Genomic DNA, 6991 nt, shown 5'->3' with positions numbered 1-6991 from the left:
ATTATAAATCTATAAATTAACATCGGTTTTTTAAAAAACTGATGTTGTAAGTGACATTTAACATCGGTTTTTTAAAAAACTGATGTTGTAAGTGACATTTAACATCGGTTTTTTAAATAACCAATGTTAAATGTGACATGTGACATCGGTTTTTTAAAAACTGATGTTGTAAGTAACATTTCACATCAGTTTTTTAAAAATCTGATGTTGTAAGTGATATTTAACATCAGTTATTTAAATAGGCGATGTTATATGATATGAATTATGAAGAAAAAAAAGTTATAAATCTATAAATCAACATCGATTTTTAAAAAACTGATGTTGTTAGTGACATGTAACATCGGTTTTTAAAATAACCGATGTTAAATGTGATATTTGACATCGGTTTTTAAAAAACTGATGTTGTAGGTGACATTTCACATCGGTTTTTAAAAAAACTGATGTGAAATGTTACTTACAACATCAGTTTTTTTAAAAACCGATGTTAAAAAATGTTGAGGTAAGTGACATTTAACATCAGTTTTTAAAAAAACTGATGTTGTAAGTAACATTTCACATCAGTTTTTTTAAAGACCGATGTTGTTTTAGAAATTTATTTTTAACATGATGTCTGTTTTTTCAATAAATCCCAAAAATAACCTGCAAATTTTAAAATCAGACCACACAACATATAATTTTCATTCTGTTTTGAAACAGTTTTTACCAGAAAATTCAATAAGAAATTTACTAATTACTATGAATTTAAAACATATTTAATGTTGAGACATGAATTGTAAATTAAGTAAGTAAATATAAACTACAATTACAAGATTGTCTAAACATCCTAAGTTTCATTTTTCACTTTCAAATAGTACTTTGCCCACTGGTTGCGAAACGCCTTCAATCTTTCTGGTTCCAATGGTCTAGGATCAGTGAAATACTGCATGATATAATAAAACATAAGTTAATAATATATTAGCAATCATAATAATATGAAATTTGGTGAATTAAAAATTACCATCAGAGTCAGTAGGCTAAGAAGTTTCTGAAAAGAGAGTAACGAGATAGGTAGAAGAGTCTCTAAAATGAAAATAAAATAAAATTAAAGTAATTATTATATAATATAATAATTTTAACACGTATAAAAATTAATAATTAGACAATATTATATAAATTTTATACACTATTAATTTTTAATTAAATTCTTAACATCAATGTCATAAAAATCACAAATATTAAATTGTATAATAATTCATAATTAGATAATAGTATAACTATGGACGAAATTCAATTAAAATATTACTTTATGGCGTCCATGAAAATAATGAATTCCTTTCTACATCATTATTTTATGTTAGTATTTCAAACACTTTTCTAGAGTGATTATCCTTCTAGATTTCTTTTAAAAATTGATTACTAAAATGGATTTATTTTAAAATATATTACTTGTATGGTTTGTTTATTTTTTTCCTTCTGCAAATCAAGTCAAACTGAAATTTTGACAATATAACAATACAAGTCAACTTTATCATTATTACAAACGGCATTATTTTGATATGACTTATATATTATTCAATAATAATATAATATCACGTTGACTCACATCATCATAAGATCATTTATCTAATCAAATTTCAATTAATAAGTTGTAATTAAATATTATCTAATAAATTTTAAATTTATCTAAAAAATAATATGATTTAATTATATCTAATAAATTGATATTATAATTATCTTTTATACAACATTAGAACAAATATATATTTTATCAAAATTAGAATAAATATATCTAATAAAATTTTGAAATATTTATTTATTTTATCTTTATCTTATTTTTTTATAATAAACAAGCTAAAGAGGAAAATATTATGTATTTATCTCGATTTAGTGCCACTAAGTACTGAGTAGTTAAAATCGCAGGAAAAAATAAAATCAGTTACAGGATACAAACCAAAAACTATATAAAGAACAAAAAAAAAGAGCTAGAAGTCCAACCAATCAACAAGGCTCATGTATAATTTCCCAGTAAGAAAAGCCCCTTCATCATCCGTGCAAATCCAATTTTAATAACATACACAATTTGCTTCATCGTGTACTTCTGACAAAGATTGACATAAACGAATGAAAAAAAATATGTTTTAGGTATCAAATCATGCATAATGTAATCTAATCTCACCAAAGATGAGGAATATTATAATTCGAGAAACTAAATTAATAAGCATGTAATTAATTTACTGGTGCACAAGACAAACAACACGAGTACTCTAACGAAGAAAAAAAGGTTTATGCAGCATGCGTTGTTTTCGCGAAATTAGAGAAAAACGGATACAATAATGACGCAGATGAAAAACAGCGACTAATCATTGTTGAGCCATTTCAAAGGTGTAGAGTGAGAGCGAGAAATGCATGATGATAATACTCAGTGGCACTAAATCGAGAGCGGTGATGAGAATGTTAAGCAAATAGGGTTAGGTTCTTATCAGATCCATGGAAATAGAGATCGAAACAAAGCACGAAAAAGGTTCAAACGAATCGTAGTGAGATCGATGTAGCTACTACATTTGAAATTGAAAGAGAAAAAGTGATGAGATCTGATTATTACCTAAGGAAACGATGATGGCGAGAGGAAGCAGAGACCCGCGAGAAAACGAGCAAGCCATGATGATGTCACCCGCGAGAAAACGATGATGGCGATCTGATTATAATATTCCTCATCTTTGCACACGGCTTGTCTCGTGTTTGTTGGGGGTGACTGGGTTTGCTTTGCGTGTTCTTTTGACATTAAATCACAAAAAATAAATCACAAAAATGCGGTGTGCATTAATACGGCTCTCTTTAACACCTTTTGAATAAAAAAATAAATAAGAGAGGAAAAATAAAAAGAGTTAAAAATAAATTATTTAGACAAATAAGATAATATAAATTGAAAAAATGCCTTCTTTTATTTGCATAAGTTTTAAAAAGGTAAAAATAATAAATTGTATTAATTGGATGTTTTATTTAATTAATAATTATTTAATTTTTCAAATTAAAAATATAGTTTATGAATTAATTTTACTATTTTTATACATAAAATATGATTTTCCTATTGTAATAATTTAAAATATTTAATATATATATATATATATATATATATGTTTTTATATTTTTAAAATAATTATTTTATATTTTTAATGTGATATTGAAAATCAATGGTTAGTATAGGATATAAAAAAAAAGTCGATTCAAACAATACACAACAATATCTCTTATTTATCTCTTCATATCTCAAATCTCATTACCTATAACATTTATACTTTTTTTTTTACTTTTCTTTCTCTCTCACTAGGTATTGTTAGCATATTAGGTATTTATCAATAATTTTTCTATTCTTTATGATATACTTCCTCATCTGTTCTTAAAAATATAAGATTATTTTTAAAAAAATCCTTAAATACAAGGCATAGTGCATTTTAATTATTAACAATTATTTTTTATATAATAAATTGTAAATTTTTTTCACTTTTAAATAATCATCATAATTAAAGTTTTTGACTCTATAAAGCTCAATATAATTTTAAAAATTTGGATTTTTTGAGCAAATCATTATAATGTTGATTAATTTTCATGGGATATAATCACATTTTTTAAAATATGCATCTTCTTAACGGCATGTATTTAGTATTATGCAAGAATCATATCTTAAATTAATTTTTATAATTTTTTATAAATAACTTTGTTTAGTCAAATGATAAAAAATATGACGAAGTCTGGTCAAATTTTGTTGATTAAATAATAATAAGATTAAAATTACGAAATTCATTTTAAAAATGTAGTTTAATTTTTAAATGTTTACCTTTTGAATTTATAATTGTTTCTTAATTATTATATTTTTTTAATTAAAATATAATTAATAACACAATATATGATTTTTTTAAAAATATTTAAATAATTAAAAAAAAAGTTTATATTAACATCGGTTTTTGGAAAACCGATGTTAACGTATGATACGTTAACATCGGTTTTTTAAAAACCGATGTTAACGTATATGAATTAACATCGGTTTTTTAAAAAACCGATGTTAACATATCATACGTTAACATCGGTTTTTGAAAAACCGATGTTAACATCGGTTTTGTAAAAACCGATGTTAACGTGTATGCATTAACATCGGTTTTCTAAAAAACCGATGTTAACATATTATACGTTAACATCGGTTTTTGAAAAACCGATGTTAACATCATTAGTTAACATCGGTTTTCCAAAAACCGATGTTAACGTGTATGCATTAACATCGGTTTTTTGGAAAACCGATGTTAAGAAGGATACTTTATTTACAAATATGCCACTGTGTTTAACTTAACATCGATTTTGTATAAAACCGATGTTAATAAGCCGATGTTAAAACTACTTTTTGTAGTAGTGATAGACACACATTAACATTGACTGACTATATTGATTGAGCACAACCATGACTCTTAGAAGGGTTCCACACGGGTCTAGCTAGTACTATCAAGTATGTGTTCTTTCAAATTATATGTTAGAATGTGATGACGACACTAACTAGGTAGTGTACCACGTTTTTGACATGTCAAAAACACACAACAACACATTTGTACTCACAAAAAGGGAACTAGATAGGGAAGAACAAGTCATTGTAAGAAATGGCTAAAACCTTGTTAAATGATAACTTCATTGCTAAACATTTATGGGTTGGAGCAATAAATACTATCTATAGCATTCAAAACAAAATCTATATATATGACCCATCTTGAACAAGACTTCATAGGAATTGTGGAACAGACAAAAACCTAATATCTTATTTTGACGATTGTTGGCATTAGCAAATGCTATGTTCAGTGAAAAAATGTCATATCATCCAAAGTGGTATGTTAGTTAAGATTAAAAAACTATAGAACTAAAAACAAAAAATAATAACTTACAGAGACTGAAAAGGAAAAAAATATAAGGACTAAAAGACAAATAGTAACTTATTTTCAAGACAAAAAATGATTTAAATTTTAAATTAAATATTAATATAAAATAAATACTAGACCTATCTAAAAACTTTATATGAAATAAGCATTTAGGGATGAAAACAACTTAGGCTTTGATAATCTTGAGTCTATCTTCATTTAAAATTATAAAAGTTCATCTTTGTTTGTTTTCTTGATACAAGAGCTAATTTTAAAGAATATGTCCTATTTGAAGGTTTGACATATTCTAAAAGATTTTACATAACCATACAATGGGACACATTTTGTATAGAATCACAATATTGAGTTACAATTGCATTGGTATAAAAAAGGGTGATGACTCTTGGGTAAAAAAGGGTGCTCAACCAAATGATGATGAAGGACAATTACCAGTCGAAGGGGACTCTTCTCTCCTTCAAAGTATTTTGGACAGGTTTGATGGACTCCAAACCTATGTTGGCGAAAGGTTTGATGCTTTGGAACAACAAATAGACATGCAATTTGATGCAATGGACTCAAGGATCACAAAGGTTGAAGAAGATGTCACCATCATTCGCGATTGCCTTGATTTACCTCCACCACCATCAGTTTAGACTTTATTATTATTATTATATTTTGTTTCTAAAGCCTTGTATTTGGTTATATATTTATGACATTTGAACACTTAGTATTTTTAATATTTGCTTAGTATGACTGAATATTTATGGATTGTGATATATGACTATGTGGTTTGCATTATAATTTGGTTTATGTCTTGCTTCATGAATGGTTTAGAATCTTTTATGATTATTTTACAAAATATGCTTTGTGTATGTTTTTAAAATATGTATGTTTTACGTACTTTGACCTTTTTTATGTTGCCAAAGGGGGAGAGAAAAATGGGTATTTTAAGAAATCAAGATGTTATAATTTCAAAAACTTTAAAATTAAGCATAAATTCAATAAGAAAGGGAGAGAAAGGGATGAGTGAACTGTAGAACAAAATTGTATGCATTCTCTTGATTTCAGGATTGTCATCATTAAAAAGGGAGAGATTGTGGAAGTAATGTCTTCCAAGGTTATTTTAATGATGTCAAAGAATCAAGAGTCAAGCAAATTCCAAAGATTCAAGAATCAAGATTCAAGAATAATCAAGATCAAGATTCAAGACTCAAGATTCAAGAATCAAGAGAAGACTCAATCAAGATAAGTACTAAAAAAGTTTTTCAAAATATTGAGTAGCACAAGAAGTTTTCACAAAATCATTACTAAAGAGTTTTTCTCTCTGGTAATCGATTATCAGAAGGCAGTAATCGATTACTAGTATTTTAAAACGTTAAGATTTCAAATTTCAAGAGTTACAACTTATGTTTAAACAGTTTTAAATTATTTTAAACTTGTGTAATCGATTACACAATATTTGTTATCGATTACCAGAGCTTCTAAACGTTTTAATTTTCAAAATTCAAAATGAAGAGTCACATCTGTTGATGTGTAATCGATTACACCTTAATGGTAATTGATTACCAGTGACTGATTTCGAAAAATATATTTTCAAAAGTCATAATTCTTCAAGTGACTTGTTTCTAAAGATTTTTTCAAAAGTCCCAACTTTTTAAGTGACTAGTTTTAAAGAAATTGCCAAGAGTCACAAGCTTTGACATGAGTCATCAAGAGATTATAAATATGTGACCATGGAATGAGTATCAATAATCAATTATCAATCATCAATCATCAATCATCTTTGAATTGTCTATCTTTCAATCTTTTTTCAACATCATCTCTCAAACATCTTTCAATCAATCTTTCAATATCTTTCTACAGAATTTTCTAATTCATTTCTCTTCATCTTTCTAAAAGTTTTTGATCAACACTTTCTCTTCCAAGAAAAGTTCTTTGTTCAAAAACTTGTGTTATTAATCTTTTTCATTATCTTCTCCCTTTACCAAAAGAACGAAGGACTAACCGCCTGAATTCTTTTGTGTCTCTCTTCTCCCTTACAAAAGATTTAAAGGACTAACCGCCTGAGAATTCTTTTGATTCTTCCCTTCCCCTTAAGCAAAAGATTTCAAAGGACT

The 6991-nt window shown here is 26.5% G+C and overlaps 1 long non-coding RNA gene across 1 annotated transcript; it reads right to left on the bottom strand.

Annotated features, from left to right (window-relative positions):
- Positions 1–696: 696 nt before the first annotated feature.
- On the bottom strand, positions 697–2693 carry LOC114425749. Its single transcript, XR_003669276.1, has 2 exons — positions 2582–2693; positions 697–919 (listed from the first exon to the last, which is right to left on the bottom strand). It is a non-coding gene; the product is annotated as an uncharacterized LOC114425749 (long non-coding RNA).
- Positions 2694–6991: the final 4298 nt, after the last annotated feature.

This window comes from Glycine soja, chromosome 9, assembly GCF_004193775.1.
Source record: "Glycine soja cultivar W05 chromosome 9, ASM419377v2, whole genome shotgun sequence".
Classification (NCBI taxonomy): Eukaryota; Viridiplantae; Streptophyta; class Magnoliopsida; order Fabales; family Fabaceae; genus Glycine; species Glycine soja.
This window is presented reverse-complemented; position numbering and strand designations above follow the sequence as displayed.